The 26,221-nt window shown below is 44.2% G+C and overlaps 1 protein-coding gene across 1 annotated transcript in view; it reads right to left on the minus strand.

Annotated features, from left to right (window-relative positions):
- Positions 1 to 26,221, minus strand: part of LOC311134087 (protein phosphatase EYA2-like) — a gene marked incomplete at its 5' end in the record, with an annotated part of 67,263 nt that overhangs the window by 5,181 nt on the left and 35,861 nt on the right. The gene's annotated exons all lie outside the window — the stretch shown is intronic.

The raw sequence follows: 26,221 nt of genomic DNA on the forward strand, positions 1-26,221 counted from the left end.
CCCTCAAACATGTTGACTGACTGACTGACTGACTGACTGACTGACTTACTTGCTGACTGACAGACTGACTCACTGACTCACTGACTGACTGACTCACTGATTGGCTGATTGACAGACAGACAGACAGACAGACAGACAGACAGACAGACAGACAGACAGACAGACAGACAGACAGACAGACAGTCTGACTCACTCACTGACTTACTAACTCACTCACTCACTCACTCACTGACTGACTGACTGACTGACTGTCTGACTGACTGACTCACTGACTGACTCACTGACTCACTGACTGACTGACTGACTGAATCACTGACTCACTAACTTGCTGAATGACTGACTCATTGACTGACTGACTCACCGACTGACTCACTGACTGGCTGATTGACTCCCTGACTGACTGACTGACCGACTCACTGACTGACTGACTGACTGAATGACTGACACACTGACTGACTGATTGGCTGACTGACTGACTGACTGACTGACTCACTGACTGACTCACTGACTGACTGACTGACTGACTGACTGACTCACTGACTCACTGATTCACTGACTGACTGACTCACTTACTGACTGTCTGACTGACTGACTCAATGACTGACTGACTCACTGACTGACTGACTGACTGACTGACTCACTGACTGACTGACTCACTGATTGGCTGACTGACAGACAGACAGACAGACAGACAGACAGACTGACTGAGTGACTAACTGGCTGACTGACTGACTCACTGACTGACTGACTGACTGACCGACTCACTGACTGATTGACTCACCGACTGACTGACTGACTGACCGACTCACTGACTGACTGACTGACTGACTCATTGACTGACTGATTGACCGACTGACTGCCTCACTGACTGACTGACTGACTCACTGACTCACCGACTCACTGACTGACTGACTGTCTGACTGACTGACTCACTGACTCATTGACTGACTGACTCACTGACTCATTGACTCACTGACTGACTGACTGACTCACTGACTCATTGACTGACTGACTGACTCACTGACTCATTGACTCACTAACTGACTGACTCACTAACTCACTGACTGACTCACTGACTGACTGACTGACTCACCGACTGACTGACTCACTGACTGACTGACTGACTCATTGACTGACTGACTCACTGACTGACTCATTGACTGATTGACTGACTGACTGACTGACTCACTGACTGACTGACTGACTCACTGACTGACTGACTGACTCACTGACTCACCGACTCACTGACTGACTGACTGTCTGACTGACTGACTCACTGACTCATTGACTGACTGACTCACTGACTCATTGACTCACTGACTGACTGACTGACTGACTCACTGACTCATTGACTGACTGACTGACTCACTGACTCATTGACTCACTAACTGACTGACTCACTAACTCACTGACTGACTCACTGACTGACTGACTGACTCACCGACTGACTGACTCACTGACTGACTGACTGACTCATTGACTGACTGACTCACTGACTGACTCATTGACTGATTGACTGACTGACTGACTGACTCACTGACTGACTGACTGACTCACTGACTGACTGAATGTCTGACTGACTGACTGACTCACTGACTGACTCACTGACTCACTGACTCACTGACTGACTCACTGACTCACTTATTACTGACTGACTGACTCAATGACTGACTGACTCACTGACTGAATCACTGACTAACTGACTGACTGACTGACTGACTGACTAACTAACTCACTGATTGACTGACTGACTGACAGACAGACAGACAGACAGACAGACACACTGACTGACTGACTGACTGACTGACTGACTGACTGACTGGCTGACTGACTCCCTGACTGACTCACTGACTGACTGACTGAATGACTGACTCACTGACTGACTGATTGGCTGACTGACTCACTGACTGACTGACTGACCGACTCACTGACTGACTGACTGACTGACTCACTGACTTACTGACTGACTGACTCACTGACTCACTGACTGACTGACTGACTCACTGACTGACTGACTGACTGACTCACTGACTGACTGACTGAATGACTGACTCAATGACTTACTGACTCACTGATTGGCTGACAGACAGACAGACAGACAGACAGACTCACTGACTGACTGACTGACTGACTCACTGACTTACTAACTCACTGACTGACTGACTGACTGACTCACTGACTCACTGACTCACTTACTGACTGTTTGACTGACTGACTCAATGACTGACTGACTGACTGACTCACTGACTGACTGAATGACTGACTGACTCACTGACTGACTGATTGGCTGACTGACTCACTGACTGACTCACTGACTGACTGACTGACTGACTAACTGACTGACTGACTGACTGACTCACTGACTAACTAACTCACTGATTGACTGACAGACAGACAGACAGACAGACTGACTCACTGACTGACTGACTCACTGACTGACTGACTGAGTGACTAACTGGCTGACTGACTGACTCACTGACTGACTGACTGACCGACTCACTGACTGATTGACTCACCGACTGACTGACTGACTGACCGACTCACTGACTGACTGACTGACTGACTCGCTGACTTACTGACTGACTGACTGACTGACTCACTGACTGACTGACTGACTGACTGACTCACTGACTGACTGACACTCTGACTGACTGACTCACTGACTGACTGACTGACTGACTCATTGACTGACTGACTGACCGACTGACTGACTCACTGACTGACTGACTGACTCACTGACTCACTGACTCACTGACTGACTGACTGACTGACTGACTGACTGTCTGACTGACTGACTCACTGACTGACTCACTGACTCACTGATTGACTGACTGACTGACTCACTGACTCACTCACTTACTGACTGACAGACTCAATGACTGACTGACTCACTGACTGACTCACTGACTGACTGACTGACTCACCGACTGACTGACTCACTGACTGACTGACTGACTGACTGAATGTCTGACTGACTGACTGACTGACTCACTGACTGACTGACTCACTGACTCACTCACTCACTTACTGACTGACTGACTCAATGACTGACTGACTCACTGACTGAATCACTGACTAACTAACTGACTGACTGACTGACTGACTGACTAACTAACTCACTGATTGACTGACTGACAGACAGACAGACAGACAGACTCACTTACTGACTGACTGACTGACTGACTGGCTGACTGACTCCCTGACTGACTGACTGACTGAGTCACTGACTGACTGACTGAATGACTGACTCACTGACTGACTGATTAGCTGACTGACTCACTGACTGACTGACTGACCGACTCACTGACTGACTGACTGACTCACTGACTTACTGACTTACTGACTGACTGACTGACTCACTGACTGACTGACTGAATGACTGACTCAATGACTTACTGACTCACTGATTGGCTGACTGACAGACAGACAGACAGACAGACAGACTGACTCACTGACTGACTGACTGACTGACTCACCGACTTACTAACTCACTGACTGACTGACTGACTGACTGACTCACTGACTCACTGACTCACTTACTGACTGTTTGACTGACTGACTCAATGACTGACTGACTGACTGACTGACTCACTGACTGACTGACTGAATGACTGACTGACTCACTGACTGACTGATTGGCTGACTGACTCACTGACTCTCTGACTGACCGACTCACTGACTGACTGACTGACTCACTGACTGACTGACTCTTTGACTGACTCACTGACTGACTGACTGACTGACTCACTGCCTGCCTGACTGACTGACTGACAGACTCACTGACTGGCTGACTTGCTGACTGACTGACTAACTGACTCATTGACTGACTGACTCACTGACTGACTCACTGACTCACTGACTCACTGACTGACTGACTGACTGACTGACTGACTGTCTGACTGACTCACTGACTGACTCACTGACTCACTGACTCACTGACTCACTGACTGACTGACTGACTGACTGACTGACTAACTGACTCACTGACTCACTCACTCACTTACTGACTGACTGACTCAATGACTGACTGACTCACTGACTGACTAACTGACTGACTGACTCACCGACTGACTGACTCACTGACTGACTGATGGACTCACTAACTGACTGAAACACTGACTAACTAACTCACTGATTGACTGACTGACAGACAGAAAGACAGACAGACAGACAGACAGACAGACAGACAGACATACTCACTGACTGACTGACTGGCTGACTGACTGACTCCCTGACATACTGACTGACCGACTCACTGACTGACTGACTGAATGACTGACTCACTGACTGACTGATTGGCTGACTGTCTTACTGACTGACTGATTGACTGACTCACTGACTGACTGACTGACTGACTTACTAACTCACTGACTCACTGACTGACTGACTGCCTCACTGACTGACTGACTCACTGACTGACTCACTGACTCACCGACTCATTTACTGACTGTCTGACTGACTGACTCACTGACTGACTGACTGAATGACTGACTGACTCACTGACTGACTGATTGGCTGACTGACTCACCGACTGACTGACTGACCGACTCACTGACTGACTGACTGACTCGCTGACTGACTGACTCTTTGACTGACTAGCTGACTGACTGACTGACTGACTCACTGCCTGGCTGACTGACTGACTGACTCACTGAATGTCTGACTTGCTGACTGACTGACTCACTGACTCACTGACTGACTGACTGGCTGACTGACTGACTGACTGACTCACTGACTGACTGACTGACTGACTGACTGACTGACTGAGTCAATAATATCAACATTAGAGCTAAATGTGATTCAAAACAAAAGATAAGCTGTAACATTAACATACAGTACATGAACTTCCCATAAAGGTGTCTTTGAAAATAAATATGACAATATGATATCTCGTAGCAGTTTTAATATATTATTGATACTTAGGAGGCATTGGAGAGGATGGTAAAATGCATAAGTGATTTTGGTCAATATGCAGCATGCAGCACATGTACCTATTGATTGGATATTGGACAGAGGTGGGGATGACATTTTGGTTTCATTGGTTTACCAATCTGCTTTGACTGCATTACCATCGATCGTTTCTGAACCAAATTGGGGGATGGAGGCCTAGCTGTATTACTTTTACTTCCTAAACCCCCGATGCTCACAAGTTAAGATGGATCATTGCAAATCAATAAGAGAGAGAGAGAGAGAGAGAAAGAGAGAGACAGATTAGGGGACAAATAAACAGGGAGTTGGGGAAAGAGAGAGAGAGAGAGAGAGAGAGAGAGAGAGAGAGAGAGAGAGAGAGAGAGAGAGAGAGAGAGAGAGAGAGAGAGAGAGAGAGAGAGAGAGAGAGAGAGAGAGAGAGAGAGAGAGAGAGAGAGAGAGAGAGCCTGAGTCTGAGAGTAAAGCACTCCATTGAACATAGAACTGAGGTAAATAAGATAAGGAGTCAGGTAGAAAAAGAAAGACACCTGTTTGACTTCTCAGAGTCCCATGCCCCGGGGTCTATCTGGAGCAAAACTCCCATAGGTTGTTTTAGTTTTTTTGTCTTAGAAGAGAACGGGACGGGCGGGGTCACAGAGGGAATCTCCAGGTGACCTTTGGATTAACTCTTCAATGCCTGAGGTGGAGGGAGAGCTTTGAGAGTATCGAAGGTGAGAAATGATTTTAAGCGATGTGTTCATTTCCTCCTCCCCCGTTTGCCAAGTGGCTCCAGGCTCTACAATTTCACTGCCTTGCCATAGTGATCATTGTCTTGTCACTCTGAACTGTGAGAAATCTCCTCCTCTTTCAGAGTGAGCGGTGTGAGGCCAGCCACATATGGAAGAAAAGAGGACTTAGTAGACTTTGAACCAAGAGGAAAATGTGTAACGTTAAAAAAAATTAAAGGCTGTTTAGTGACTCACCTGAAATAGTCAATGAGTGAAGACTTTACATAAAGCATCATGTTGCTGTCTGTGCGTTGACACAGACGTGACATGATAGATGTCGTAGGCAGTCATTATTGTATTTTACTGTCAATTCTGATAAATGGTCTTGAACGGTCATAACTCAGGTTTTGGTTTAGGATGGTCTCACCGTTGTTCCATAGCCACATATTCAACAAGGTTGCTATGGCTACCTATAGCAACTTCCTTGTCATACTCATAACTCCATACAACAAAGGGTTCAACAAAAGTGTATCCACTACGGTCAACGTTTTTCTCCGAGTACCTTTCATGAAAACACAAGTCTCCAGTATCATTTCTTGTCTCTCTCCCACTCTCTCACCCTCGGTTCTCTCTCAATTCAATTCAATAGACTTTATTGAGATGGCAAGCTAAATTACTTACATTATCAAAGTACACATATAACAACAATGGTTGGACCAACAGCAATAAGGCATCAATAATAATAGTAGTAGTATTACCTTTAACAGGAACTACAACAACAATATTAATGAGAAAAATACAAAATTAAAGCAATAGTAGTAGGCCAGTCTCAACATGATTGAGAAGCCACATGACATGGTATAAAAGCCAAAACAAAACAAAATGGCAAATATTATTGACATTACACTACACTTTTCCCTCTCTCTCCCTCTCTCACCCTCTCTGTTGTCTCACGTTCTCCTTTGTTTTGCACTGACCTTCCTTAGTGTTCACATGCCGGAGCCTCGCAGTAGTTCCAGGCCTTATTGGTTCCCTAACTCTAACCCTAAACCTTAACCCACGCGTCAGAGTCTCACAGCAGTCACAGGCCTTATTGGTTATATCCCTGTCTTGTGGGCTGTTGTACAGAGAACGTGTTTACGACCATGTCTGTGAGCGACCGGCAGACGCTGGAACACTGCAAAACCACACCTAATTAGAACAAGATTGTGGGACTTACTGCATTACCCAGTGATTACTGCTGCTGTAGGCCAGACCGAGTTCTTAAAAAGTCAGCTTTACTGAGAGTAGAGTAGTACAGTACAACTGATGCCCTAACTTATAGGAGTGACAAGGAGTTACTTATTGAAGCTATTGCTGATGTGTTCACCTTGTTGAGGTAGATGTACCTAACTGGATGGATGGATGGATGGATGGATGGATGGATGGATGGATGGATGGATGGATGGATGGATGGATGGATGGATGGATGGATGGATGGATGGATGGATGGATGGATGGATGGATGGATGGATGGATGGATGGATGGATGGATGGATGGATGGATGGATGGATGGATGGATGGATGGATGGATGGCTGGATGGACGGATGGGTGGATACTGGAAATAAATAATGTGGGTAGCTTCATAAAACCACCAAATACCATCTCACTGTGAGAGGTGTGTTAACATTTAACCAATTTAGACCCCTCACTATTTGAGAATATGAGTAGGTGGCGGATGAACCTACAGTATGGTCAACCTGGACTCAGGGGTAGACGTAACATAGTAAATGAAAATCAGGGACAGTCAAATTAGAATGATATGTTACGTTTGGCATGATATGTATTAATTTGTGGATGTCCATCATCCATTTCGTATGATATGTTACAAATTTCAATTCGTATGAATTGTTACGAATTAGCAATATGTATGATATGTTACGAATTCCAATTAGCTAGGTGGCTAACGCTAACGTTACCTAGGCTAGGGGTTAGGGTAAGGGGTTAAGGTTAGGGCTAAGGTTAAGGTTAGGGTTAGGAGTTAGGTTAAATGGTTAAGGTTAGGGGACGGGGACGGGTTAGCTAACATGCTAAGTAGTTGCAAAGTAGCTAAAAAGTAGTAAGAAGTTGCAAAGTTGCTAAAGTTGTCCGTGATGAGATTCGAACACACAACCTTTGGTTTGCTAGACGTTCATGTTATACAGCTACCCATCCACCTGGACCAAACACCCTCCTTTTGATTTTTTGCCTTATGTAGCCTTCTGTTTTATGTAACCATACCAAACGTGACATATCACACTAATTTGAGTGTCCCGGATTTTCGTTAACTATTTTACGTCTAGTCTATGAGACCAGCCTGGTATGGTGGACCCTTCTCCTTTCACCAGATGGACTCTATCCACTGTTGAAGTTCCCCAAAGCCCCCATGGATACCAGTAGCCTATCAATAATTCAGCTCCCTCCAATCAGGCTAATGTAATTATCTGACAAGTAAAAAGGGTTTTAAGGGCCTTTCTTTTAGGCTAATAAACCATAGCACATGGGTACCGATGCTAGGCTAATCGCCAGGGGCCATGATCCATTGACGGACAATGAGTGTTACATTATTTAATTTTTTTACATAAGCAGACATATTGGACTGTGTCCATTACGACCCTCCCCCTCACTGTCTAGGCTTACTGTGACTGCGTACCAAATGGCACCCTATTCCCTATACAGTGGGGGGAAAAAGTATTTAGTCAGCCACCAATTGTGCAAGTTCTCCCACTTAAAAAGATGAGAGAGGCCTGTAATTTTCATCATAGGTACACGTCAACTATGACAGACAAAATGAGAAAAAAATATCCAGAAAATCACATTGTAGGATTTTTAATGAATTTATTTGCGAATTATGGTGGAAAATAAGTATTTGGTCAATAACAAAAGTTTCTCAATACTTTGTTATATACCCTTTGTTGGCAATGACACAGGTCAAACGTTTTCTGTAAGTCTTCACAAGGTTTTCACACACTGTTGCTGGTATTTTGGCCCATTCCTCCATGCAGATCTCCTCTAGAGCAGTGATGTTTTGGGGCTGTCGCTGGGCAACACGGACTTTCAACTCCCTCCAAAGATTTTCTATGGGGTTGAGATCTGGAGACTGGCTAGGCCACTCCAGGACCTTGAAATGCTTCTTACGAAGCCACTCCTTCGTTGCCCGGGCGGTGTGTTTGGGATCATTGTCATGTTGAAAGACCCAGCCACGTTTCATCTTCAATGCCCTTGCTGATGGAAGGAGGTTTTCACTCAAAATCTCACGATACATGGCCCCATTCATTCTTTCCTTTACACGGATCAGTCGTCCTGATCCCTTTGCAGAAAAACAGCCCCAAAGCATGATGTTTCCACCCCCATGCTTCACAGTGTTCTTTGGATGCAACTCAGCATTCTTTGTCCTCCAAACACGACGAGTTGAGTTTTTACCAAAAAGTTCTATTTTGGTTTCATCTGACCATATGACATTCTCCCAATCCTCTTCTGGATCATCCAAATGCACTCTAGCAAACTTCAGACGGGCCTGGACATGTACTGGCTTAAGCAGGGGGACACGTCTGGCACTGCAGGATTTGAGTCCCTGGCGGCGTAGTGTGTTCCTGATGGTAGGCTTTGTTACTTTGGTCCCAGCTCTCTGCAGGTCATTCACTAGGTCCCCTCGTGTGGTTCTGGGATTTTTGCTCACCGTTCTTGTGATCATTTTGACCCCACGGGGTGAGATCTTGCGTGGAGCCCCAGATCGAGGGAGATTATCAGTGGTCTTGTATGTCTTCCATTTCCTAATAATTGCTCCCACAGTTGATTTATTCAAACCAATATTGCAGATTCAGTCTTCCCAGCTTGGTGCAGGTCTACAATTTTGTTTCTGGTGTCCTTTGACAGCTCTTTGGTCTTGGCCATAGTGGAGTTTGGAGTGTGACTGTTTGAGGTTGTGGACAGGTGTATTTTATACTGATAACAAGTTCAAACAGGTGCCATTAATACAGGTAACGAGTGGAGGACAGAGGAGCCTCTAAAAGAAGAAGTTACAGGTCTGTGAGAGCCAGAAATCTTGCTTGTTTGTAGGTGACCAAATACTTATTTTCCACCATAATTTGCAAATTAATTCATAAAAAATCCTACAATGTGATTTTCTGGATTTTTTTCTCTCAATTTGTCTGTCATAGTTGACGTGTACCTATGATGAAAATTACAGGCCTCTCTCATCTTTTTAAGTGGGAGAACTTGCACAATTGGTGGCTGACTAAATACTTTTTTCCCCCCACTGTATAGTGCACTACTTTTAATCAGGGCTCATAGGGCTCTAGGGTGCCATTTGGGACATATCCCTTGTTGTCTTCAAGGTGGCTTTGAATGGCAGCTACACATGTCTGCCTTGAATGGTTCAATGTGTCATTGCTCCCTGTGTTGAACTAGCTAGCTGATTTATCTGTGTTAGTTTCACACAGCTGCATCACATTTAGTCGACTGTAAAAAAAAATGAAGATTTAGTCATGTTATAGTTGGTAGTCTCCGACAAAGGGTCTTGAACTGTGTTGTCCTCATTTCTTTCATACTTATATCTCCTTTTCATCTCTCTGTTCCATGCTGTTATTCCTCCTTTTCCCCCCCTCTTCCAATCCCAGCCGTCACCACACAATAAATACTCTATTCAATTCCAAGCGCTGCCTGTGTGGAATCTCTTCCATGTACTGCATATAACCACAAAGCGAATTTGACATATTGGAACATTTGGAGCTGTAGTAATACTAGCGTAGATATTAGCCCACGCGGCTGGGCTCGTTAACAAATCAGACGAGACAGTCTAAAGCCTATTCAGATTCCCGGATTGTGCTAATGGGACTTCTGGGAGTCATAAAGCCTTGCTGACTGCACCGACGGTGTCTGAATGTCTCAATGTTTGAATCATGTTTTTGACTCCTTCTAGCCCTGAACTTTGAGTTCTGAATGTAGGCTATATGGTTCGCATTTGTAGAAGAGTGATAGCAGCATAGCCTTGCTCCTATACTCGCTGTGGTATTGAGATAATGTCAGAGAGTTTTGAACGTCTCAATGTGTGAATCATGTTTTCGACTCCTTCTAGCCCGAAGATTGAGCTACGAGTGGAGGCTGTGGTTTGAATTTGGAGTTCGCATAATGATGCACCTATACTACACTCACAGTGGTATTGTCTGGAGACAATGTCAGAGATTTTTTACCCGGAGCGGTCCATTTGAAGTGAATCCAGAGGGGTCCTCCCCCCACTCCCAGTCAACTGTCATCACTTCCTTTGACCCGGATCAAAGCACTCACCTCAAGCCTCCTTAAACACAGGCTGTTGCTGCTGGTCCGGCCCCATCTGAGGCTGGGAAACCTGATCTGCCTTATTGATTGGACTTTCACTCTAGATTCATCAGCTCCACTACACTTGGTGTCTTGCCTAAGAGAGCTGGTGGTGGATTACTAGACAATGTTGAAAGGAGAGACTGACTTCATCTCCAGAGGAGAGAAGAGAGCGAGCAGACAATGTGAAAACATGGATTTTCTCTGAAAATACTTATTGAATTACCTCTTGACCTGTGAAGGCATTGATATGACTTGCATGAAGGGCTGACTTTCTGCATGGACATTTAAAAATATATATATCTTATTGTTTGCTTATTTACAAAATATTTCTGTCAGACTGATAATTGATAAAATAAGCAGAATAAAGATTGATACAAAATTATATATGTATATATTCCGTCACATTCCTGCTTTACTTCACTTTTCTCCATAACTTTGGACTGAGACTAGACATTCGCTCTTTGATATTCATTTAATGATTACAGCATTAAGAGCTAGTCCTCCCCCGTCTCTCCAGCAGCGAGACGTGATTGTTAGACTTGGCGTAATCGTAAGAAGAAAAAGAATCAAACCAAAGAAAAGTGAAGATAGACAGCGAGGAGGGGGAATGCCGGAGAAAAATATCAGGAGGACATTTTGCAAAGCACCTCTTAAGTTAAGAAAACGTTGGGGCTGAGGAGAAACAGCTGTGGCCAATGAACATTGGCATTGGGGATGAAAATACAGACCGTTAATAAAAATAATAACCGGCAGAGCTCATAATAAAAGGCCCCTGGCGAGATCATTTGGTGAATGAAGGGCTTCCAGCAACTCAGACACCCCTGTCACCGCTGATCCCTTCTCTCCGGCGTCCACCACAGAGGGGGAGCCTGGGATATCGTACCCTCCCCGCCCCATCCCTCTATGGTGCCACACGTGGACACAGGCTCTGCCCTGTTGACGTTGGCTCTGCTCCAGCAGTAGCCACTGGGGCTCTGAACAATCCTGAACGCTTCAGCATCTGTACACATGTGTGTGTGGAGAAAACGGAGGGGTTACTTAACCCTGGTGTCAAGATGTCCAGGATACTAGGGAAAAACACCTCTTTCTTTCTCTCATATGGTTCTCTGTGGTGTTAAGAGGGCTTATGATATCCCCGCCCACATATGTCAATGGGGAAACACTGGGGCCAATATCCCTCAACCAAGAAATAAGGAGGCAATAAATAGTTGCAGATTTCTTTTTTTGTAGCGAAATAGTACATGACCACAGGGAAAAAGAAGAACAAGAAACATCAGCCATTGTCACTAAGTCTACCAAGATGGTCGTGAATAGACACATAGATGAATTGTAAGGTATTTTTTCAATTTGCCTGTATTACCCTTCGCTTTGTGGCCTCTGTAATTCCCCTGAGGTGTGTCTGTGGCATGAAGCCAAGCTCACTGTATCCTGTGATTTATAGAGATGGGGAGAGAGAGAGAAATTAGAACATAAATCACCATCATCACAATAACGACAGCACAGTAAAACACCAGCTCAACCTTTCACGTGCAAAGAAGTGAGGGAGAGAGGAAAAAGGGGGAAGAACGAGAAGGCGACAGAAAAGGTAGAAGTGTGAGAACAGAGAGGACAGATAAACAAATTAAACCAATCCCGGTAGAAATAGTCATGCCATCGATGGCCTGGAAAATGACCCTTATTTCCCCTGCTTCAAATAATGGCACAGTCTAGTAGAGCTGTATTAGCCATGTTTGTCCTGGTTAGAACATAATGACAAGGGAGCAGTGTATCCTGGGTAGAACATCATGACAAGGGAGTAGTGTATCCTGGGTAGAACATCCTGACAAGGGAGCAGTGTATCCTGGGTAGAACATCATGACAAGGGAGCAGTGTATATGTTTTGTGATCCACTACAAACAAAGACCACTCCGCCTTTGAGACAAAATTGATATAACAACATTGGAGTAGAATGGTCTCCTCAGCTGGCCCTGAGGGGGACTGTTGTTGTTGATGTGGAAGGAGTCGGTTGGGGAGGAAGTCAAGGCTGCAATCTCACTGGGTTTCCATTTAGCCCATAGCCGAACCACAGTATACTCTCAAGGATCCTTTAAAGTTTAAGTAGACGACTGATTTGTAAACACTTCAGGGAGAAGAGCAGGCATACTCCTGTTCATCTGCAGTGTACAGTACTAACGGGCCCAAGAGCCATCTCACAACCAATGCTGCTGTATTTGAAAGTTGCTGGGGCACTTGATATATTCAAAGCCGTCTACTTAGCTTATTTTCCATATATCACATGGAACAGCTAACAGCTGATGAAAATAGTAAAATGATTTACAGTGCAAATGTTTTTGTATTGACTACTCCCAGGAGCAGTTAACGAATGTAGGAATTAAAGTTAGTTGTCAAACTTATTTCTAGAAGCATTATTGTTCAAATGTGAGACCAGATAATACTATGTTAAGTTAGATGCACTGTACTAACATCCTATTTAACGTTAATTGTTGTGTAATTTTCCAGTGTAACGGGCCGCACACCGTTATTCCAGTCATGAAAACATAACTTTTACCCGTATGTGTCCCATCTGATATTCCAGGCGTGCTCTGCGATGTCAGTGTTTACCGAGCTTTCGCCCGGAAAACCCCAAACCTCCGTCCTGACATTCATGTGTTGTTCATTACCCTCAATTCCTTCCTTAGACTCCAGACCAAGGGCTTCTACCACTACCCCTTCTCCTTTCATATGGTTTGGAGCCCCTGCTGAAAATCCCCCCTTGATCCCCCCATCTCCCCCCTCAACCTCCCAACCCCCGTCCCCCCTACTCCCTTCCACTGGGCCGTCCCCAGGAGGCAGTCTGATTGACAGGGCTGGGTCCTCCAGGGGGATTATGGGGGACGAGGGGAGGATTAGGCGCACTGAGCTTCATTAACCTGAATGTTTACACAAGCTGATCTCTCAGCTGATCTCTCGCAATGAGTCCCCCCCCCCCCCCCCCCCCCTCATCTCCTCCATTACCACCACCTTCAGTCCTTTGCCTCAGTGCTGACTGGGTAACAACATCGAGCCCCACTGGGGGTGAATGGGGGTGGAGAGGTTGGGAGTGCTAGTTGGTAAACAGAATGATAGACTTCAGATTGATATCATGAAGAACTTTTACAGTGAATACACCCTAGAGTTTGGAAACTGAACTTTGTGAAGTACCTCATAACGTATGGTTAATGTTGTATTTGTATATCATATTTCTAGTTAGAGTTCTAATTAGAGATAGAGTTAGAGACATAGTTAGAGATATAGTTAGAAATATAGTTAGAGATCTAATTAGAGATATATAGTTAGAGATATAGTTAGAGATATAGTTAGAGATACAGTGGGGAAAAAAAGTATTTAGTCAGCCACCAATTGTGCAAGTTCTCCCACTTAAAAAGATGAGGGAGGCCTGTAATTTTCATCATAGGTACACGTCAATTATGACAGACAAAATGAGAAGAAAAAAATCCAGAAAATCACATTGTAGGATTTTAAATGAATTTATTTGCAGATTATGGTGGAAAATAAGTATTTGGTCAATAACAAAAGTTTCTCAATACTTTGTTATATACCCTTTGTTGGCAATGACACAGATCAAACGTTTTCTGTAAGTCTTCACAAGGTTTTCACACACTGTTGCTGGTATTTTGGCCCATTCCTCCATGCAGATCTCCTCTAGAGCAGTGATGTTTTGGGGTTGTCGCTGGGCAACACGAACTTTCAACTCCCTCCAAAGATTTTCTATGGGGTTGAGATCTGGAGACTGGCTAGGCCACTCCAGGACCTTGAAATGCTTCTTACGAAGCCACTCCTTCGTTGCCCGGGCGGTGTGTTTGGGATTTGGGATCATGCTGAAAGACCCAGCCACGTTTCATCTTCAATGCCCTTGCTGATGGAAGGAGGTTTTCACTCAAAATCTCACGATACATGGCCCCATTCATTCTTTCCTTTACACGGATCAGTCGTCCTGGTCCCTTTGCAGAAAAACAGCCCCAAAGCATGATGTTTCCACCCCCATGCTTCACAGTAGGTATGGTGTTCTTTGGATGCAACTCAGCATTCTTTGTCCTCCAAACACGACGAGTTGAGTTTTTACCAAAAAGTTATATTTTGGTTTCATCTGACCATATGACATTCTCCCAATCCTCTTCTGGATCATCCAAATGCACAAATGCAAACTTCAGACGGGCCTGGACATGTACTGGCTTAAGCAGGGGGACACGTCTGGCACTGAGTCCCTGGCGGCGTAGTGTGTTCCTGATGGTAGGCTTTGTTACTTTGGTCCCAGCTCTCTGCAGGTCATTCACTAGGTCCCCCCGTGTGGTTCTGGGATTTTTGCTCACCGTTCTTGTGATCATTTTGACCCCACGGGGTGAGATCTTGCGTGGAGCCCCAGATCGAGGGAGATTATCAGTGGTCTTGTATGTCTTCCATTTCCTAATAATTGCTCCCACAGTTGATTTCTTAAAACCAAGCTGCTTACCTATTGCAGATTCAGTCTTCCCAGCCTGGTGCAGGTCTACAATTTTGTTTCTGGTGTCCTTTGACAGCTCTTTGGTCTTGGCCATAGTGGAGTTTGGAGTGTGACTGTTTGAGGTTGTGGACAGGTGTCTTTTATACTGATAACAAGTTCAAACAGGTGCCATTAATACAGGTAACGAGTGGAGGACAGAGGAGCCTCTTAAAGAAGAAGTTACAGGTCTGTGAGAGCCAGAAATCTTGCTTGTTTGTAGGTGACCAAATACTTATTTTCCACCATAATTTGCAAATAAATTCATTAAAAATCCTACAATGTAACTTTCTGGATTTTTTTTCTCTCAATTTGTCTGTCATAGTTGACGTGTACCTATGATGAAAATTACAGGCCTCTCTCATGTTTTTAAGTGGGAGAACTTGCACAATTGGTGGCTGACTAAATACTTTTTTTCCCCACTGTATAGTTAGAGATAAAGTTAGAGATATAGTTAGAGATATAGTTAGAGATATAGTTCACACTTTTCTCCAGGGGCGCAACCTTGGTTTTAGAAGTTGGGGGGACAAACACTACCAGTCAAAAGTTTGGACACACCTACTCATTCAAGGGGTTTTCTTATTTTTACTATTTTTTACATTGTAGAATAATAGTGAAGACATCAAAACTATGAAATAACACACATGGAATCATGTAGTAACCAAAAAAGTGTTACACAAATCAAAATATATTTTATATTTGAGATTCTTCAAAGTAGCCACCCTTTGCCTTGATGACAGCTTTGCACACTCTTGGCATTCTCTCAACCAGCTTCATGAGGTAGTCACCTGGAATGCATTTCAATTAACAGGTGTGCCTTGTAAAGTTAATTTGTGGAATTTCTTTCCTTCTTAATGCATTTGAGCCAATCAGTTGTGTTGTGACAAGGTAGGGGTGGTATACAGAAGACAGCCCTATTTGGTAAAAGACCAAGTCCATATTATGGCAAGAACTGCTCACATAAGCAAAGAGAAACAACAGTCCATCATTACTTTAAGACATGAAGGTCAGTCAATCCGGAAAATTTCAAGAACTGGTCCCATGCATAGGATGTGCTTCAGAGTTCAACTCAACCGTAGACCTTCCGTCAACAGTTGAAAAAGAAAGAGCCATTTCGGCTGTACCATTGTAGCAGGCATCACCGAGACAGCCTCAATTATGTCTGAATGAGGACAAAGGGGGAAATAAACAGTAAATTACTGCCCATCAAGAGCTAGACTTCAAACGGACTGACTCATGCCTTTTTGTTGCTACTCTCCAAGGACCCATTCGGCAGGCCTGAGTTGTGCCTGAGCTCTTAAGACAACACTGGGAGCTATTTGCCTTGAGATTTATGACCCCTTCGTAGATAGCTAGGTGAGGACTGGCTCTCCATAAAGAACTGTTGGCACAGAAGGACTGCCCACATTGTTTAGTTACTCTAGAGCCTTTGTTTTTTTTCGGCACTGAGGTGGAAAAGTAAATTAGTGTTCCCCTGGCTCCGGCAGCAAATTGAATGGTGTGTGTCGACAGCCACAGGATTGCACTGCTCTTAGATGGGGCTATGGTAAACATAGAAACACAGATCAGTCCACACCAAGATGAAACGTCCGTGGCACAAATTCAAAGAGGGGGCCTCCTGAGTGGCGCAGCGGTCTAAGGCACTGCATTGCTGTGCTTGAGGCGTCACTACAGACCTGAGTTTGATCTCAGGCTCTGTCACAACCGGGAGTCCCATGGGGCGGCGCACAAGGCCCAGCGTCGGCTAGGGGGGCTTTACTTGGCTCATGCGCTCTAGCGACTCCTTGTTGGCGGGCCGGGCGCCTGCAGGCTGATTTTGGTTGTCAGTTGAACAGTGTTTCCTCTGACACATTGGTGCGGCTGTCTTCCGGGTTGGGCGGTTGTTAAGGAGCGCAGTTTGGCGGGTCATGTTTCGGAGGATGCATGACTCGACCTTCGTCTCTTCTGAGCCCGTTGGGGAGTTGCAGTGATGAGACAAGATCGTAATTGGATATCACGAAATTGGGGAGAAACACAATTTAAAAAATGAATTCAAAGAGGACTATCACATTTGGAGACGCTTATTTTTTCAAACTGTGTATTTTTGTATTTCTTGAGTGAGTCGCCCATGTGGCGAGCACCAGTCCAGTCCACTTGGAATCTCAGACTGGAAAAACTGAGGAAAAAGGGGAGGAAAAACAGAGGAAAACGGGGAGGAAAAACAGAGGAAAAACGGGAGGAAAAAGGGGAGGAAAAACTGAGGAAAAACTGAGGAAAAACTGAGGAAAAACTGAGGAAAAAAGGGGGAGGAAAGGAAAGAGGAGGACACCTGGATTTGATTAGGAGGGCGCTGTGGACACGCTAGGCCTTGCTTGTTTGATTTTGGGATTCATGGGGAAGTTGCCGTTTTTTGTTTTTGAATATTAAGTGGGTTGTTAATTAAACACAGGGCACAGACACAATGAGTAGAGGAGACGTGGGGTTCAAGGGTCAAGGGGGGGGAGTGGGTGAAGAAAACAATACATGCAAATAGTCATTTCTCCTCTCAGAACCCAACCTGTTTACATTCGGTCTGGGGCTGCAAGCTCGTTATAGGTGAGAGCAGTTGTCTGCCAGTTTGTGACCCAGTTCTGATCCAAACACCCAATGAGCAATATTATAAAACAGATTGTTCCGGCCATGCAATTTGATTAGACGAGAGCATTTGATGGTATGCTATTGCTGTGCAAACCTATAATGCGATTTCTGAAAAGTTGACAAAACTTTTGCACACTATATCCTTCCCAGTCATTTACTGAGGAACCAGTCCCTTCTTCTCTCTGAAACTACAAAACCAAACAGAAGAATAGGAGACAGTGAGGTACAGTGCTGCAGGAGAAAGTGACTCTCTTCAGCCATATTGCATGGTGTTCATGTCACGACAGGACAGCCCCATTTCCAAACACTTCAGTGGGGAAACCGTAACTGGATAGAGTCAGACCTCATTCTTGTCACGCCTCCAGGATAGGGATTGAGTGAGAACGACCTCATGGCAGACTTTACGCCCGCCACCACTGAATATGAATTCACCATCAACCATCCAGCGCTGCCAAGCAAAACTCAGCACAGTGCAAATCATAGCAGAGAAGAGAGCTTGAGGCCTACTTGAGGCCTACCCCTTTTTGGCAAACACACAACAACCCACCAAAGTAAATCATCCAACCATCAAAAAAAGATAGCACATCATACACACACCTCCATTTTGTTATTATCCTGCCATGTGTTGCCAAATGTTTAAATGTCCATGTCGTTAGAGGGAAATGGCAAACATTCCAGGAGGTTCCAAGAGGTTCCAGGAGGTTCCAAGAGGTTCCAGGAGGTTCCAGGAGGTTACAGGAGATGAGAGCAGGGGAGTTCGGAGGGAAAGCTGGTGGGCTTTTGGGAAGCGTGGCTGTGGAGGTGAAACTCTAGATTTGGAGCAGGGCTTCAGAGGCTCTGATGATAATTAGTAGTGATATGAGGTGGGTAGCGGCAGCTCCAACAGCAGTTTACGTCCCCGTGGAAACTGAATGGAATGCATTGGGATTGGGTAAGGGAGGTGAATATTGCACTATGATGATTACCATATTCATCATCATCACCATCCTCACCATCACCACCATCATCATCAAAGGTGGCAGTATCATGATGATCATCTTCGTCATCATTTCACACCATCATCTTTGCCAGTCCATACTTTTCCAGTTACACAATTGGTAGAAAGGTAAATGTCTAGAGGTTGCCTAACTTGGGTATGCTTTATTTAACAGTCAACTAACTTCTTACCTGTTTTTAGATATTACATTGTAAAATGATCATTTCAGAATAGTGATTTAAAGGTGCAATATGCAGAAATCGCTCCACCATTTCGTAGTTGCAAAAATTCGAATAGTTCGCTTAATTTCAGTTTATGTGACAAAACAAGTGTAGAGGATCATTGTACTATTTAATATATTTTCAATAACCAAAAATATTGTATTTTCAGCTGTTTGAAGCTGGTGTACCAAAACGAAAGTAAAAGAAAACTAAACTTAAGAACGGGAAGCATAGAAATAGCACATAGACATAGAACAGATCTACTGCTTCTTAGACTTGCTTTCAATGAGAATGACAGATCTATAACTCGCATTTCTATGTGCATTTCGTCTGGTAGCCAAAAAGTTACATATTGAAGCTTTAATGATTAAATTGTGAATTTGAGAGTCATTCAACCAAGCACCATATTTGGTGCCAGGTAGGTACTAATCGTCCTAAATTATTTTCAATAATCAGACAATGTTGTTAGTTACCGTATAATTTCTCCATAAACACTGGGTACATACCAGCTGAAATGGGCTGTAAAATAAAGTATTACTGACATGTCCTATAAGCGCTCCTTATAGAGTTGAGCTTGTTATCCTGTTTTCTTTCATTCTGGCCAGGCACCTTGACAGCAATTACCACCAGTGGGTCAATGAAACACTATCTGTGGGTTGAGAAACATCTGGGGAGTGGAGAGAAACACAGGCACACATTACATTTCACAGACACTCTTATCCAGAGCGACTAACGTGAGCAATTAGGGTTAAGTGCCTTGCTCAAGGGCACATCGACAGATTTTTCACCTAGTCGGCTCGGGGATTCGAACCAGTGACCTTTCGGTTACTGGCCCAATGCTCTTAACTGCTAGGCTACCTGCCGACACACACACACACACACACACACACACACACACACACACACACACACACACACACACACACACACACACACACACACACACACACACACACACACACACACACACACACACACACACACACACACACACACACACACACACAAATGCGTGCGAACACACACATATACTGTACGTGCGGAGACACACACACACCTCCGTCGGCTCTGTTTGCATAGACTGTGTAGACCCCTTTAGGAAACGCTCCAACGGGGGGGGGAAACTCTTAAACCTCGTAGTTAACAACATCAGGAAGCACCTCTCACATCTCCTCAGGGATTTATTTTGCTTCTAGGTGTGTGTGTGTAGGTGTGTGTGTATGTGTGTGTGTGTGTATGAAATAAAAAGAGGGAGAGAAAAGTGTATCTTCACTTAAAGTCAGTGCAATTAAGGCAGACAACCACATATCACATATCACAATCATTGTACGTAAAATGTTCCTCAATAAAGCAGCAATCTGACAAACCTGTGCTAGTCAGAAAATACAAGTGTAATTGTTACTGCAAGAAAGGCAAGTACAACAGTACTGAGATTAAATCTCAAGCTGATCTATCTGCACATTGGGTTAGGGTATCTATGATGGCGATACGGTTTGGGTCCCAGACGCAGTTCTCTTCTAGACCACTGGGGGACCATGCTACAGATAGGAGGAACCCAGGTCGTATGCTAACTGTGGTCGTGACAGGTCCATCCTCCTTTGTAGGTGATTATTTTCACTCTTTCCACGTTGACCATAACTCTGATGACGACACTCTGACGCCCAGGGCGATTCAGTGGGTATCTGCTAGCCTTCTCTAGGTCCTGGCTCAGGTTAAATCCACGACCCAACATGCTTATATCGGCACGCAACTGATGGAAAACACAGGCCAGGATTTGCTGTGCGACCTGCCTGGAGGTGCCGTGGTACATGATGCAGGTCCTGTGATCCTCTGGTTCAACCAGCCACACTGCCCCATAAGGAAAAGGGAAGTCACTCTGAGCCCATATGGTTGTGTAAAGGCTACTGTAAAGAAGACAGGACTGTCAGCTATGTGAGAGACACAACTCCCATAGTGATAAACCTACATTATAACGCTGTCTAAGGGACATTTTGGGTAGCTTAACCACAATATTGTAGACGAAAATCGAACAGTTCAATAGGTTTCTATGAAAATGTCATGGGATGGATTTGCTTCATTGTTTGCCTGTTTGTTGGCGGCCCAGACTTATAAGTGACTTACAATATCCAAATACAATGGCAATCGACTACGATACACTTCAATAGATTTGAGCCAATATCAAACATGTTGAAAGTTGGATCAACATTAGTTGGATAAAGTATTTACATAATGCCAGATCTGCAGTGTCTAGCTGATGTTGATCTCAGGATGCAGGAGCAGGTACAGTGGAGAAAAAAAGTATTTAGTCAGCCACCAATTGTGCAAGTTCTCCCACTTAAAAAGATGAGAGAGGCCTGTAATTTTCATCATAGGTACACGTCAACTATGACAGACAAATTGAGAAAAAAAATCCAGAAAATCACATTGCAGGATTTTTAATGAATTTATTTGCAAATTATGGTGGAAAATAAGTATTTGGTCACCTACAAACAAGCAAGATTTCTGTCTCTCACAGACCTGTAACTTCTTCTTTAAGAGGCTCCTCTGTCCTCCACTCGTTACCTGTATTAATGGCACCTGTTTGAACTTGTTATCAGTATAAAAGACACCTGTCCACAACCTCAAACAGTCACACTCCAAACTCCACTATGGCCAAGACCAAAGAGCTGTCAAAGGACACCAGAAACAAAATTGTAGACCTGCACCAGCCTGGGAAGACTGAATCTGCAATAGATAAGCAGCTTGGTTTGAAGAAATCAACTGTGGGAGCAATTATTAGGAAATGGAAGACATACAAGACCACTGATAATCTCCCTCGATCTGGGGCTCCACGCAAGATCTCACCCCGTGGGGTCAAAATGATCACAAGAACGGTGAGCAAAAATCCCAGAACCACACGGGGGGGCCTAGTGAATGACCTGCAGAGAGCTGGGACCAAAGTAACAAAGCCTACCATCAGTAACACACTACGCCGCCAGGGACTCAAATCCTGCAGTGCAAGACGTGTCCCCCTGCTTAAGCCAGTACATGTCCAGGCCCATCTGAAGTTTGCTAGAGTGCATTTGGATGATCCAGAAGAGGATTGGGAGAATGTCATATGGTCAGATGAAACCAAAATAGAACTTTTTGGTAAAAACTCAACTCGTCGTGTTTGGAGGACAAAGAATGCTGAGTTGCATCCAAAGAACACCATACCTACTGTGAAGCATGGGGGTGGAAACATCATGCTTTGGGGCTGTTTTTCTGCAAAGGGACCAGGACGACTGATCTGTGTAAAGGAAAGAATGAATGAATGGGGCCATGTATCGTGAGATTTTGAGTGAAAACCTCCTTCCATCAGCAAGGGCATTGAAGATGAAACGTGGCTGGGTCTTTCAGCATGACAATGATCCCAAACACACCGCCCGGGCAACGAAGGAGTGGCTTCGTAAGAAGCATTTCATGGTCCTGGAGTGGCCTAGCCAGTCTCCAGATCTCAACCCCATAGAAAATCTTTGGAGGGAGTTGAAAGTCTGTGTTGCCCAGTGACAGCCCCAAAACATCACTGCTCTAGAGGAGATCTGCATGGAGGAATGGGCCAAAATACCAGCAACAGTGTGTGAAAACCTTGTGAAGGCTTACAGAAAACGTTTGACCTGTGTCATTGCCAACAATGGGTATATAACAAAGTATTGAGAAACTTTTGTTATTGACCAAATACTTATTTTCCACCATAATTTGCAAATAAATTCATTAAAAATCCTACAATGTGATTTTCTGGATTTTTTTTCTAATTTTGTCTGTCATAGTTGACGTGTACCTATGATGAAAATTACAGGCCTCTCTCATCTTTTTAAGTGGGAGAACTTGCACAATTGTTGGCTGACTAAATACTTTTTTTCCCCACTGTAAGTGATTCACCTAATTATTTTATGTCTGTACTAACTTTGTTTCCAATTATACAGGATATCACATGATCAAGGTACAAACAAGGTTGAGAAGGGGTAGATTTAACAGTTTACTCTCTCTCTCTCTCTCTCTCTCTCTCTCTCTCTCTCTCTCTCTCTCTCTCTCTCTCTCTCTCTCTCTCTCTCTCTCTCTCTCTCTCTCTCTCTCTCTCTCTCTCTCTCTCTCTCTCTCTCAATTCAATTCAAATCAATTTAAATGCTTTATTGGCATGGGAAACGTATGTTAACATTGCCATAGCAAGTGAAGTAGATAGTAAACAAAAGCGAAATAAACACTAAATATTAACAGTAAACATTACACTCAGAAGTTCCAAAAGAATAAAGACATTTCAAATGTTGTAACAATGTGCAAATAGTTAAAGTACAAATGGGAAAATAGATAAACATAAATATGGGTTGTATTTACAATGGTGTTTGTTCTTCACTGGTTGCCCTTTTCTTGTGGCAATAGGTCACAAATATTGCTGCTGTGATGGCACACTGTGGTATTTCACCCAGTAGATAAGGGAGTTTATCAAAATTGGGTTTGTTTTCAAATTCTTTGTGGAGCTGTGTAATCTGAGGGAAATATGTGTCTCTAATATGGTCTAATTGTGTTGTTGTTGTTGTTGTTGTCCTGGGGCTCTGTGGGGTCTGTTTGTGTTTGTGACAAAGCCCCAGGACCAGCTTGCTTAGGGGACTCTTCTCCAAGTTCATCTCTCTGGAGGTGATGACTTTGTTATGGAAGGTTTGGGAATCGCTTCCTTTTAAGTGGTTATAGAATTTAACAGCTTTTTTCTGGATTTTGATAATTAGCGGATATTGGCCTAATTCTGCTCTGCATGCATTATTTGGTGTTTTCCGTTGTACACAGAGGATATTTTTGCAGAATTCTTCATTCAGAGTCTCAATTTGGTGTTTGTCCCATTTTGTGAATTCTTGGTTGGTGAGCGGACCCCAGACCTCACAACCATAAAGGGCAATGCGTTCTATAACTGATTCAAGTATTTTTAACCAGATCCTAATTGGTATGTCGAATTCTATATTCCTTTTGATGGCATAGAAGGCCCTTCTTGCCTTGTCTCTCAGATCGTTCACAGCTTTGTGGAAGTTACCTGTGGCGCTGATGTTTAGGCCGAGGTATGTATAGATTTTTGTGTGCTCTAGGGCAATGATGTCTAGAGGGAATTTGTATTTGTGGTCCTGGCAACTGGACCTTTTTAGGAACACCCTTAATTTAGTCTTACTGAGATTTACTGTCAGGGCCCAGGTCTGACAGAATCTGTGCAGAAGATCTAGGTGCTGCTGTAGGCCCTCCTTGGTTGGTGACAGAAGCACCAGATCATCAGTGAACAGTAGACATTTTACTTCAGATTCTAGTAGAGTGAGGCCGGGTGCTGCAGACTGTTCTAGTGCCCTCGCCAATTCGTTGATATATATGTTGAAGAGGGTGGGGCTTAAATTGCATCCCTATCTCACCCCACGGCCCTGTGGACAGAAATGTGTGTGTTTTTTGCCAATTTTAAATGCACACTTGTTGTTTGTGTACATGGATTTTATAATGTCGTATGTTTTTCCCCCAACCCCACTTTCCATCAATTTGTATAGCAGACCCTCATGCCAAATTGAGTCAAAAGCTTTTTTGAAATCAACAAAGCGTGAGAAGACTTTGCCTTTGTTTTGGTTTGTTTGTTTGTCAATTAGGGTGTGCAGGGTGAATACGTGGTCTGTCATACGGTAATTTGGTAAAAAGCCAATTTGACATTTGCTCAGTACATTGTTTTCACTGAGGAAATGAGCTTGTCTGCTGTTAATGATAATGCAGAGGATTTTCCTATGGTTGCTGTTAACGCATATCCCACTGTAGTTATTGGGGTCAGATTTGTCTCCACTTTTGTGGATTGGGGTGATCAGTCCTTGAAGTGAGCTGTTCTGCTGGCTTCTCTGTGGCGGTGGCCAGCTCTCTAATGGGTTGTTCTCTGTCACCCGTCATCGTTCTCAACTTCTCCTCCAGCACTCTGATCCTCTCCTCTAGTGCTCTGTTCTTCTCCTGCTCCTGCTCTTTCTCCTATTGATGTTGTCTCACCACAGTCCAGAGTGCAGACATGTCTCTCTCCACCTCCAGCTCTCCGGGTCTGGTTAAGGGGGTGTTGTTGTGCTGGACTGTTGTCTGGGTCTGTGCTGACTGGAGTGTGTTCACCTGCTGTTCCAGCTCCACCTGCCTTACCTCCAGCTGGGTGAATTTATCCTTCATTTCAATGAGGGAGTAGTACTCTGTGGTAGGAAGTTGACTTTCCGCTTGGGGTTGCTCATCTGTGGGGTTATTTAATGAAGAGGTCTGGTCTGACCCGCTCGGGGTGGGGGTATCTTTCTCAAACGAGAGCTTCTCCTGCTGAGCAATTTCTTTGATTGGGTGAAAGTCCAGCTGAAACTTTTTGGGGTTGCCCTGTACCAATACTGTTCCAGATTTATAGAGATTTATATTAGCTGACTCAGAGTCCTCGTTGTCTAGTATCCTGAGTTTCCACCCATCGCTATCACCCCCCCTCTTAACAGAGGGGTAGTGTGCTAATATAGCTCTGTGCCATGCCAGGGGATGGTCTGTTTGGAAGATAAGATTGCCTATGTTCCCATTTTTATAAAAGTCAGCAAAAAGTGTCTCTTGATTCCCCATAAGGACCTTCATTTTGTACTCTTTTCGTGTCTTATCATTCGTTACATAAAGAGGGTACTGTATTTGAATTACCTCTGAACAGCGGGAGGGTGCTTCTAAGGCCTCTCCATTTGGTTGGGGAAGACTGTGCGACTCTCCTTTTTGAAAGTAAAAAATAGCTTCAGGCTAAACATTACTCACTGTTTGTTTGCCAGAGCATTTGCTGTATAGCTTGGGAATAGTCATCCTTGGTAGTACAAAGCCTTCCAGGTAATTCCATCCAAAATCAGGTTGTAGGTTTGGAGTGAAGGTTTGGAGTGAAGGTTATGTTGTGGAGG

The sequence above is a fragment of the Coregonus lavaretus genome (genome assembly GCF_964263955.1).
Source record: "Coregonus lavaretus genome assembly, chromosome: 8".
In the NCBI taxonomy this organism is placed as follows: domain Eukaryota; kingdom Metazoa; phylum Chordata; class Actinopteri; order Salmoniformes; family Salmonidae; genus Coregonus; species Coregonus lavaretus.